Source organism: Giraffa tippelskirchi, chromosome 14 (genome assembly GCF_054371585.1).
Source record: "Giraffa tippelskirchi isolate mGirTip1 chromosome 14, T2T-mGirTip1v1.2.pri, whole genome shotgun sequence".
NCBI classification, from domain to species: Eukaryota; Metazoa; Chordata; class Mammalia; order Artiodactyla; family Giraffidae; genus Giraffa; species Giraffa tippelskirchi.
The window spans coordinates 45584923-45597148 of NC_137288.1; the positions used below are offsets into that span (position 1 = coordinate 45584923).

General features: G+C 41.4%; 1 long non-coding RNA gene and 1 other non-coding gene across 2 annotated transcripts; both read right to left on the reverse strand.

Annotated features, from left to right (window-relative positions):
• Window positions 1-3754: 3754 nt before the first annotated feature.
• On the reverse strand, window positions 3755-3826 carry TRNAA-AGC (transfer RNA alanine (anticodon AGC)). Its single transcript has one exon. It is a non-coding gene; the product is annotated as a tRNA-Ala (tRNA).
• Window positions 3827-9289: 5463 nt separating this feature from the next.
• Window positions 9290-12162, reverse strand: LOC145534908 (uncharacterized). The gene is made up of 2 exons (XR_014075064.1): window positions 10791-12162; window positions 9290-9665 (listed from the first exon to the last, which is right to left on the reverse strand). It is a non-coding gene; the product is annotated as an uncharacterized LOC145534908 (long non-coding RNA).
• Window positions 12163-12226: the final 64 nt, after the last annotated feature.

A 12226-nucleotide genomic window follows, 5' to 3' on the forward strand; every position in this document is an offset into this window, starting at 1 on the left:
AAGAACAGGTGTGTGATTTTGACCTGAAACTGATGCAGCTCTTCTTTTCAGTCCTCATACTGCTTTTCCAGTTGTTGTCATGGCAACTGTTTTGGTGCTGGTGGGCATGTCATTTAGCTAATGTATTACAGTGAGCCTGTTATCAGGCTCAAGGGCCACAGGAGTCAAATCTTCTGCCATCTTGGGCCTAGTTGGTTCTAACTAGTTCTTGTTTTTTCCTCTTGGCAGCTTCCTTTTGAAACTTAAACTTAGAAATTCATGCTTAGTCGTGTATGACTCTTTGAGACCCTATGGACTATAGCTTGCTAGGCTTATATCCATGGGATTTCCCAGGCAAGAATCCTAGAGTGGGTTGCCATCTCTTACTCCAGGCAATCTTCCCAACCCAGGGATCAAACCTGTGTCTCCTGCATTGCAGGTGGATTCTTTACCTGCTGAGCCATCAGGGAAGCCTAACCCCAATAAATGGAAGATGTCAGTATTCCTCATTCCAGAGAAGACCACCTAAAGCCAGATTAAAAGAACTGGAGAAGCTCATCAAAAGATGACTTGAGCCCAGGTTAAAGGAGTGCAGGTCCCACACACACCCTAATCTCATCAGCAACCCCACCCTTGAACCACTGCTATAAAACTCCTCACCAAATCCTCCCCGGTTAGGACACACAGTTTTTGAGGCAGGAGCCCACTCTGTCCCCCTTCGCCTGGCAAGATATTATTTTCTACTTCTGCCGAAACTGTCTCCAAGCTTCAATTCAGCGCATAAGAGTTTTCAGCATCACCCCAACACCTGATAATTACTTGTTACCAGAAGGTTCTTTCTGTAAATTTCCTGTATTACTTGGGTAGATGCTTCCTTCCTCATTTCATTTATTTATGTAACAGTTTATGTTTCTGTGTTTATTTAAAGATTAAATTGAAGAATGGATGCAAAGCTGTATCTCTGTGCCCGTATGTCTTGTCTTTGCTGCCATACCTTTTCTCTGATTTGATTTTCAGGGAGAAATAAAATTTCATTATACAACTCAGAATAATTTTAATATTTAAAATTCACTTTTGGGCTTCCCTGATGGCTCAGTGGTAAAGAATCTGCCTGCCAATGCAGGAGACACCGGTTTGATCCCTGATCTGGGAAGATCTCACACGCCTCAGATCAACTAAGCCTGTGCCCCACAGCTATTGAGTCTGCACTGTAGAGTCTGGGAGCTGCAACTACTGAGCCCATGTGCCGAGAAAGTACTCAAGCCCCCGCGCCTAGAGCCCATGCTCAGCAACGAGAAGTCACTGCAATGAGAAGCCCTTGCACAGCAACTAGACAAAGTCCGTGTGCAGCAAAGAAGACCCAGCTCAGCCATAAATAAATAAATACATTTTTAAGAAATCACTTTTATTGGAAATTTAAAGTTGCATTTTTAAATGATTCATTAAAAATTTCTTGTACCTTTCCTGAAGGTGCTGAAGAGCTCCCAAAGCAGCTGGAGCCCAAGAAGCCATGATCCTGGGGAGCAGGGAGGCCCAGAGAAGACAGCCTGGCTGGTGTTGCTGCCACTTTGTTCTACTATGAAATTGCTGCTGTGAAAGTGATGGCTGAGAGGCTGAGGCAGGAGCGGAAGGGGAGAGATAAAAGATGTGGAAACAGAGCAAAATGCATTTTTAGACACCTCAGGGCTTCCACGGAGGAGCAGGGCTAGCACCCACCAGGCTTTCAGCAATGCCCTGAAGGACATGCCTACCCAGGAGCAGAGGAAGACAGGGGCTGCTTCCAATCGGCTCAGTCTATGGTGGGTTAGAGTCACCTGCCCTGCCCTGACAGCCCCAGTGTTAGTGAATCAGCTGTAAATTCATAATTGGTTTCTTATTTCATTGTGGGCTTGTGAAAGCTCAGTGTTATGTCTGGTGTTTAAGATAAGCAGCTTTACAAGCATGTTTTCTTCCCACGGTAGCTTAAAAGGTGCTTGTGACAGTTTCTAAAACCTAAACACAAAACAAGCAGGCTTTTCTGTTTTTCTGAGTTTTGTTTTGTTCTGTCTTTAAATTCTTTTTCAGGCTTTGTAACGCATCTGGAAGGATATGTATCAACACTATTAGAGTGGTTCTCTCAGCCTGGTGTGTTTTCAGGAATTTCACTTACTTCTTTGAACTTTTCAAATTCCATCTGGTTTTTAAAACAAACGTAATTTTTATAAAAGGAACTGTTTTAAGAAGTTTGAGTGCCTTTCTTAACTGGCAAATCTTGATTATATATCACTGTAGTACAACCTGCTTTTCATTTTATAAGTATTTTATACATGAACTTATGTTTCCTTACATATATGTATTTGCCTGTATATGCGTATACAAAAAGTGTTAGTATAGTATTGATGATGGTTCTTGTACTGTGGTAATTTCTAATTTTTTTTCTCCTGCCTTTGGTATTATTTGCATTTAGAAAAATAAATGTGCATTATCTTCAAGAAAATACGTGCGTGTTAAGTCACTTCAGTTGTGTCCGACTCTTTGTGACACTATGGACTGTAGCCTGCCAGGCTCCTCTGTCCATGGGATTATACAGGCAAGAATACTGGAGTGGGTTGTCATGTCCTCACTCCAGGGGGTATTCCCGACCCAGGGATAGAACTCACGTCTCTTACATCTACCTGCGTTGGCAGGAGGGTTCTTTACCACTAGCCCCACCTGGGAAACCCAGTGGAACACATAGGAAGGTCCATAACAATTAGCTAATCTAACCAACCATCTTATGTTCCTCTGTACTGCACCTAACCCCTGTGTCTACTCAGATGGTAAGCAGCTCATGTCCTGCCCAACAACTTGTTCTGTTCTTCAACAGCTATAAAGACTTGTTTTAAATTGAACCTGATTGCATGTAATTTGAACAGAAAAGTGACCTGATTTAACTTCTGTTTGGAAAAGATCACTCTGGCTGCTGTGTTGAGACTTGTTCGAAACGAGGAGAGAGAGAGGCAAGAACAGAAGCAGGGAGACAGTTAAAACACTAACTTGCACTAGGGAAGTGGCAGTGGATGCAGTAAAAAGTAGTCAGATTCCAAATATATTTAATTATATGTGGAGCACAAAAGAAAGTTTGAGATGCCCACCAGATGGCTACGTAGATATGTTAAGATGCTGGATATAAAAATTAGAAAATGTTGTACAGCATAAGTTCCCTTCCCTCACTATTTAGTTAGGCATTTGTTCATTAATTCATTCAAAAATTAACTGAGGACCTAAGACACAATTCTGGGTGCTGGGGTTCCTGCCGGTAAAAAAACATGAAAATCTCTGCTTTCATACAGCTTACATTTTTAGTGGAATCTTATCTATATTATGACATATAAGACTTATAAAACATACTGGTTCAGTGGAAAACTGTACAGTGAGTCCTTAAAAAATTAAAACAGGATTACTAAATGATCCAGCAGGAGCTTCAGCATCAGTCCTTCCAATGAATATTCAGTGTTGATTTCCTTTAGGATTGACTGGTTTGATCTCCTTGCTATCCAAGGGACTCAAGAGTCTTCTCCAGCACCACAATTCAAAAGCATCAGTTCTTTGCACTCAATCTTCTTTATGGTCCAACTCTCACATCCATACACGACTATTGGAAAAACCATAGCTTTGACTAGATGGATCTCTGTCAGCAAAGTGATATCTCTGCTTTTTAATAATGCTGTCTAGATTTGACAGAGCTTTTCTTCTAAGAAGCAAGCATCTTTTGGGTAGCACTGAAGAATTGCTACAGGAGAAGCCAAGTCCTAACTGGAGGTGCCGGGGATTGAACCCGGGGCCTCGTGCATGCTAAGCACGCGCTCTACCACTGAGCAACACCCCCTATAAGCATCTTTTAATTTCATGGCTGCAGTCATTGTCCACAGTGATTTTGAAACCCAAGAAAATAAAATCTGCCACTGTTTCCACTTTTTCCCCCATCTATTTGCCATGAAGTGATGGGACTGGATGCCATGATCTTAGTTTTTTGAATGTTGAGCTTTTAGCATATACACACAACAAAAGGAAGCAGCGACCCAAACAGATAATTGTTTCCCCATGTTCAGTTCAGTTCAGTTCAGTTGCTCAGTTTCATCCGACTCTTTGCAACCCCATGGACTGCAGCACACCAGGCCTCCCTGTCCATCTCCAACTCCCAGAGTCCACTCAAACTCATGTCCATTGAGTCAGTGATGCCATCCAACCATCTCATCCTCTGTCGTCCCCTTCTCCTCCTGACTTCAATCTTTCAAAGCATCAGGGTCTTTTCAAATGAGTTAGGTCTTCGCATCAGGTGGCCAAAGTATTGAAGTTTCAGCCTCAACATCAGTCCTTCCAGTGAAATATTCAGGACTGATTTCCTTCAGGATGGACTGGTTGGATCTCCTTGCTGTCCAAGGGACTCTCAAGAGTCTTCTCCTACACCACAGTTCAAAAGCATCAATTCTTTGGCGCTCACCTTTCGTTATAGTCCAACTCTCACATCCATACATGACTACTGGAAAAACCATAGCCTTGACTAGGCGGACCTTTGTTGGCAACATAATGTCTCTGCTTTTTAATATACTGTCTAGGTTGGTCTTAACTTTCCTGCCAAGGAGCAAGCATCTTTTAATTTCATGGCTGCAGTCATCATCTGCAGTGATTTTGGCTGTGCGGTGCTGGAGCAGCGACAGGCTGAGGAGATACCCCACATCCAAGGTCAGGAGAAACCCCAGCAAGATGGTAGAAGGGGCGAATTTGTGTTTAGAATCAAACCCCATTCCTGCCAGACACTCAGAGGGCTCAAACAAACCTTGTGCACACCAGGACCCAAGGAGCCCACAGAGTCTGAGACAGAACTGTGTTTGAGCGTCTCCTGTGGAGGAACAGGTCAGCAGTGGACTGCCACATGGACAGGGGCTCTGGGTGCAGCAGAGTTGGGTATGGAATAAGCCTTCTTGGAGGAGGTCACCATTATCCCCACCACAGAGCTGCCAGAACTTACACAGGACTGGGAACTAGACTCTTGGAGGGCACAAACAGAACCTTGTGCACCAGAACCCGGAAGAAAGGAACAGTGACCCCACAAGAGACAGACCCAGACTTGCCTGTGAGTGTCCAGGAGTCTCCAGCAGAGGCATAGGTCGCTGGTGGCCTGCTGCAGGGTTGGGGGCATAGAGTGTAGCAGTACATGCATGGGATCTTTTGAAGGAGGTCACCATTATCTTCATTAGCTCCACCATAGTTTGGCTCCAGGTAAATAGCAGGGAGAAAGCAAAGGAGAAAAGGAAAGATATACTCATTTGAATGCAGAGTTCCAAAGAATAGCAAGGAGAGATAAGAAAGCCTTCCTCAGTGATCAGTGCAAAGAAATAGAGGGATACAATAGAATGGGAAAGACTAGAGATCTCTTCAACAAACTTAGAGATACCAAGGGAACATTTCATGCAAAGATGGGCTCAATAAAAGACAGAAATGGTAGGGACCTAACAGAAGCAGAAGATATTAAGAAGAGGTGGCAAGAATACACAGAAGAACTGTACAAAAAAGATGTTCACGACCCAATCAATCATGATGGTGTGATCACTCACCTAGAGCCAGACATCCTGGAATGCAAAGTCAAGCTGGCTTTAGGAAGCATCACTACGAACTAGTGAGTGGAGCTAGTGGAGGTGATGGAATTCCAGTTGAGTTATTTCAAGTCCTAAAAGATGAAGCTGTGAAAGTGCTTCACTCAATATGCCAGCAAATTTGGAAAACTCAGCAGTGGCCACAACCCTGGAAAAGGTCAGTTTTCATTCCAATCCCAAAGAAAGGCAATGCCAAAGAATGCTCAAACTACTGCACAATTGCACTCATCTCACACGCTAGTAAAGTAATGCTCAAAATTCTCCAAGCCAGACTTCAACAATACGTGAACCGTGAACTTCCAGATGTTCAAGCTGGTTTTAGAAAAGGCAGAGGACCCAGAGATCAAATTGCCAACATCTGTTGGATCATCGAAAAAGCAAGAGAGTTCCAGAAAAACATCTATTTCTGCTTTATTGACTATGCCAAAGCCTTTGACTGTATGGATCACAATAAAATGTGGAAAATTCTTCAAGAGATGGGAATACCAGACCACCTGACCTACCTCCTGAGAAATCTGTATGTAGGTCAGGAAGCAACAGTTAGAACTGGACATGGAACAATAGATTGGTTCCAAATAGGGAAAGGAGTACATCAAGGCTGTGTATTGTCACCCTGCTTATTTAACTTACATGCAGAGTACATCATGAGAAACATTGGGCTGGATGAAGCACAAGCTGCAATCAAGATTGCCGGGAGAAATATCAATAACCTCAGATATGCAGATGACACCAACCTTTTGGCATAAAGTGAAGAAGAACTAAAGAGCCTCTTGATGAACGTGAAAGAGGAGAGTGAAAAAGTTGGCTTAAAGCTCAACATTCAGAAAACAAAAGACCATGGCATCTGCTCCCATCACGTCATGGCAAATAAATGGGGAAACAGTGGAAACAGTGTCAGACTATATTTTGGGGCTCCAAAATCACTGCAGATGGTGATTGCAGCCATGAAATTAAAAGATGCTTACTCCTTGGAAGAAAAGTTATGGTCAACCTAGACAGCATATTAAAAAGCAGAGATATTACTTTGCCAACAAAGGTCCGTCTAGTTAAGGCTATGTTTTTTCTAGTAGTCATGTATGGATGTGAGAGTTGGACTATAAAGAAAGCACCGAAGAATTGATGCTTTTGAACTGTGGTGTAGGAGAAGACTCTTGAGAGTCCCTTGGACAGCAAGGAGATCCAACCAGTCTATCCTAAAGGAGATCAGTCCTGAGTGTTCATTGGAAGGACTGATGTTGAAGCTGAAACTCCAATACCTGATGGTCACCTGATGCGAAGAGCTGACGCATTTGAAAGACCCTGATGCTGGGAAAGATTGAAGGCAGGAGGAGAAGGGGATGAGAGGATGAGATGGCTGGATGGCATCACCGACTCAATGGGCATGAGTTTGAGTAAACTCTGGGAGTTGGTGATGAACAGGCAGGCCTGGCGTGCTGCAGTCTATGGGGTCTCAGAGTGAGACTGAACTGAACTGAAATAACAGGGGGGAAACACAGCTCCACCCACCAACAGAAAATTGGATTAAAGATTTCCTGAGCATGGCCCCGCCCATGAGAACAAGACCTAGTTTCCCCCTGTCAGTCTCTCCCATCAGGAAGCTTCCATAAGCCTCTTACTCTTCTCCATCAGAGGGCAGACAGACTGAAAACCACAGTCACAGAAAACTAACCAATCTAATCACACGGACCACATTGTGGTCATTGTCTAACTCAATGAAACTATCAGCTACGCCGTGTAGGGCCACCCAAGACGGACGGGTCATGGTGGAGTTCTGACAAAATGTGGTCCACTGGAGAAGGGAATGGCAAACCACTTCAGTATTCTTGCCTTGAGAACCCCATGAACAGTATGAGAAAAGGCCCCCATGTTCACATCTGCATTATTCAGGACAGCCAAGGGTGGATACAACCCAAGTGTCTGCTGACAGATGAACAGATAAAACAAATGTGGCATGTGCATACAATGGACTGTTATTCAGCCTTTAAAAGAACGAAATTCTTACACCTGTGACAACCTGGATGAAACTTGAAGACACTATGTGAGTGAAATAAGCCAGGCATAAGCTTATTTATATGAGGTGCCTGCAGTGGGTAGCCTTTCCCTTTTCCAGGGGATCTTCCTAACCCAGGGATTGGACCTGGGTCTCCCACATTGTAGGCGGATTCTTTACTGTCTGAGCCACCGGGGAAGCCCCACGAAGTGCCTAGAGTACCTGAAATCAGAGAAACAGAGTAAAATAGTGGTTGCCAGAGATTGGGAGAATGGGGAGTTTATTCTTAGATGGATGTAAAGTTTCAGTCTGGGAAGATAAAAAAATTTTAGAGATGGATGGTGATGATGGTTGGATAAAAAGTTTAAATGCACTTAATCTCATCGTACTGCATTTAAAGAATGGTTAAAATGGTAAATTTTATGATATGTATATTTAATCACAGTTTAAAAAATAAAATTCAGAAAAAAGAGGAAGAGAAAAAAAAATGATTTAACTGTTCAAACCAGAGAGCTATTAACCATAAGTGGTCTCGAACACAGGTCTCTTTGATTACTCCTGCTGTTAACTCCCTTTCTACACCGCCTTCATAACAAATCAATACACTCTCATTTCAGAAGCTAGCCGTTAGGTCCTAAATCTTTTCTAGGCTAAGCACCTTCAAATTCTTTGGCTAATCCATGTACAAGATTTCCAGCCCAATTCTAGTTGCTTTCCTTAGTATACATTCTCATGCTTGTATCTTTGACAGCAGCCATTCTCAAACTTTTTGGCCTCAGGAGATCTTTTTACTTTCAAAAATTATTGAAGACCTCAGTGAGCTTTTGATTGAGTTACATCTATTGCTATTAAAAATGAAAACTGTGAAATTAAAACAATTCTTAAAAAATAACAAAACATGTTAATACAAATATTTGCAAGTTAAAAATAACTGTATTTTCCAAAACTTCATTAAGAAAAATGGCATTTTTATGTTTTTTGCAAATCTCTTTAATGTCTGACAATAGAAACAGGTGAATTCTTGTATCTACTTCTATATTCAATCTGTTGAGACAGCTTGTTTTAGTTGAAGTATATAAGGATAATCTGGCCTCCTGCAGATAAGTAGTTGAAAAAAGGAGGGGTAAGTTAGTGGTCTTTTCAGATTATTGTAGATATTCTTTATGTATGGCTGAGTCTTTTTGATGTTCCACCTGAAACTATCACAATATTGTAAATCAGTTATATTCCAATATAAAATAAAATGCTAAAAAATGAATAAAGATGATTTAAAAAATGCTACACTAATACCCAACAAATCAATTTCTTAAATGGTAGTTGCAACATGGAATCTGAAACTGTATCAGTGAATGTTTTGTACTGTTACAGTAAAATTCATTAGTGTTTCTTGAACTTTTTAAATAAAAGTATTTACTTATTTCTATTTGGCTGCGCCAGGTGTTAGTTTGAGCACATGGGATCTTCCAGCTTCCTTGGGCAGGTCTAGCTGTGGCAGTCAGGATCTTTAGTCACGGCAAGGGAACTCTGAGTTGTAGTATGTGAGATCTAGTTCCCTGACCAGGAATCAAACTTGGGCTCCCTGCATTAGGAGCAGAGTCTCAGCCATTGGACCACCAGGGAAGTCCTTTTCTTGAACTTTGAATCTCTTATCCATTGTATTTGTTATGAATCCTACCAATACAAATGACCCACAGCACTTGATGGCTTAAGACCACAAACATTTATGATTTAGCAGTTTCCGTGCACCAGAATTTGGGTATGCCCCCCTGAATTGCAGTTACAAAGTTGGCCCAGGCCGCTGTCACCTGAAGGTCTGACTGAAGACGCAGAGAGAGGGTCTGCTTCTAACTTCATTCGTGTGGCTGTTTGCCAAGGGCTTCAGTTTCCCCTTTGAGTCTCTCCATAGGCTTCTGGAGGTGTCCTCAAAAGCTGGCTTCCCCCAGGGCAACAGGGTCCAAGAGAGAGCAAGGCAGGACCATATCTTTTTATGAATGAACCTCAGAAGTCACACACCATCACTTTTGCCACATTCTGTTGGTTAGATTCACTGAATACTCCACATTCAAGAGGAGAATTTGCTTCTACCTTTTGAAAGGAGGGGTGTTAAAGAATTTATGGAAATATGTTAAAAGCAGAACATTCATAAATTGATTTTGTAACATCATGCATCAGTCACATGGAAAATATTTGTTCACTGAGTTACATGGATCTTTTCTTCCTGTGTCTCTTGGCTTGTGGGAGTTTAGTCCCCTGACCAAGGACTGACATGGATATTTTCAATGCTGATAATCTCATTATGTTTTAAAAAAATCACATCAGTATTACTACTAATATCACTAGATATCACTGCACACTTATTAGAATGGCTAAAATAAACTGATCATACAAAACAGTGGCGATGATGTAGAGAAACATTGCAGGTGGGAGTATAACACGGTTAAGTTTGAGTTTCTAACAAAGCAAAACATGCATCTGTCATTCAAGTCAGCAACTGTATTCTGTTTGTGCAAAAACCTGTATATAAACGTTCATAGCAGCCTTATTCATAACAGCCCAAACCAGAGACAATCATCCAAATGTCTTTCAACAGGTGAACAGTCAAAGTCTCAGCATATTTCACTCCCAAATTCCTGTCATTTCATGAATCTGATAACTGGATCTGTTATATCATCAAGTCTTTGCTAAAAACACTGAATAAACTAGCCTTGAAAGTCCTGAGTCTGCTGGATCAAATTTGACAGTGATTAGCCAGATTTGCTCTGGAGCTAATCTAAAGCCACCACCATGCTGTCCATACTCTTCCAGTTTATGGGGCGGGGGGGGGGGGGGGCAGAGAGAGCTAACGTCCAAAACCCTATTGTTGCATTTCCCTATTTTAATACCTCTGCTTAACAGTGTTGGTGGTTTTTTTTTCCCTAGAAATTCATGCAAGCTCAAGTGGTAACAACGTAATTTTAATAATTCTGTATGTGCAATATACTATCATATACCTTCTTCCCTCTTTAAAATAATTTCCCAGGTATCTCAGATATTTTTTACCTTAGCAAAATTCTTAACTTAGCTGAAGGAGTAGGGTGCCGTTCCAACTTCCACCCTCCAAATACACTTTATATTTATCTACCTGGGGTCATGTATTAGTCTGCTTGGGCTACCACAGTAAAGTACCACAGACCACAGGCTTAGAAGACAGAAATTCATTTTCTCACCGTTCTGGAGGATAGACATCCAAGATCAAAGTGCAGGGTTGACATCTGCTGAGGCCCCTGTCCTTGGGATACAGACAGCCACCTTCTCCCTGGTCCTCACATGGCCTTTCCTCTGTGCTTGTGTGAACAGAGATCTCCGGTGTAGCTTCCTCTTCTTACAAGGACATCAGTCCTGTTGGATTAGGGCTCCTATGACTTCACTTAACATTTACACCTTCTTAAAGTCTCCGTTTCTAAATACAGTTGTCACAATCGGGGTTAAGGCTTCATATTAGATTTAGGGGAGAAAACATTTAGCGGAAGAGATTTCAATTGCTCTGTCCAATATTTGTTTTATCCTTTTTCAAGTTTAATACAACTTGAAGATGAAATAGGAAATTAGTTGTTTTTGTTACTTAATAATAATATACTAACACTTTAAGCAATGGACTCATCTGTTTCTTCCTAATAAACTTTCCAAACCCTTTTTGATGTTTTCCACTTTCTTCATAAACTTTGGCTCATCATCTAGCACTTTACCCAGACACTGTTTTTATGGTTTTGCGTCTAACATTCTATTTATATGTTCTTTCCCTCCCAGAAGTCAGTAGAGAGAAAAAAAAAATTAGAGCTATAAGTAGTAGCTCACTCATTTATTCTGTAGTGAATACCCTACTTCCTCCTCCATCTGCTGTGTTTTTATCTTTCCACTATATTTGGTCTTGACTCCTCGAAGAGCTAGCTATGTTTGGGAGAAAGTTGGAAAGCCTAGGACACCAAAAGTCATGCTGTTTCCAAATGTAACTTTTATATTTATGAATTGAGAAATAAATATGAAATCAAAGGATAAAAAACACACACAAGAGGCTTTGACAGGAATAAACTGGTATCTCCAACTATAAACTTTGAGAAATTAAATCATTCATAAAATATGTGTCTTCAAAACTAGAAATATTGAGGTTTGAAAATACAATCAGATGAGCTTTTCCCTAGCAATTTGTAAAGTGTTGGAAACTGATTAGAACTTTTCAAAAGGTGCATACAACAATCTCTTCTGATGCCCAGGGCTTAAACGAGCAATACTGTACAGCCTCTAATGTATCTTAGAGCCTTTGTCTCCTTCATCTTCCTTAGGGCTTTACCATGATCAACACTTCACTATCAGCTGCCTAGCGTCATCTCACTTTCTGTCCAAAGATTTTTTTAAAAAAGAGAATATAACATTTACTGAGAGGAAACAATATGGCATAGATGTACGCCCCTCTGCACGCAGTGATTTTTGGAATTCAAGGGGGCCTTTACTTCAGCACTTCTGGATTTCTGTAATATTCAAATTTAAATGAGCATGCATGTCTTAGTTTTGTAAGCAGAAAAACTGATTTATTTTTTTTGGCTGCTCCATAACTTCTGACCAGGAATTCAACCCAGGCAGTGAAAGCAAGGAGTCCTAACCACTG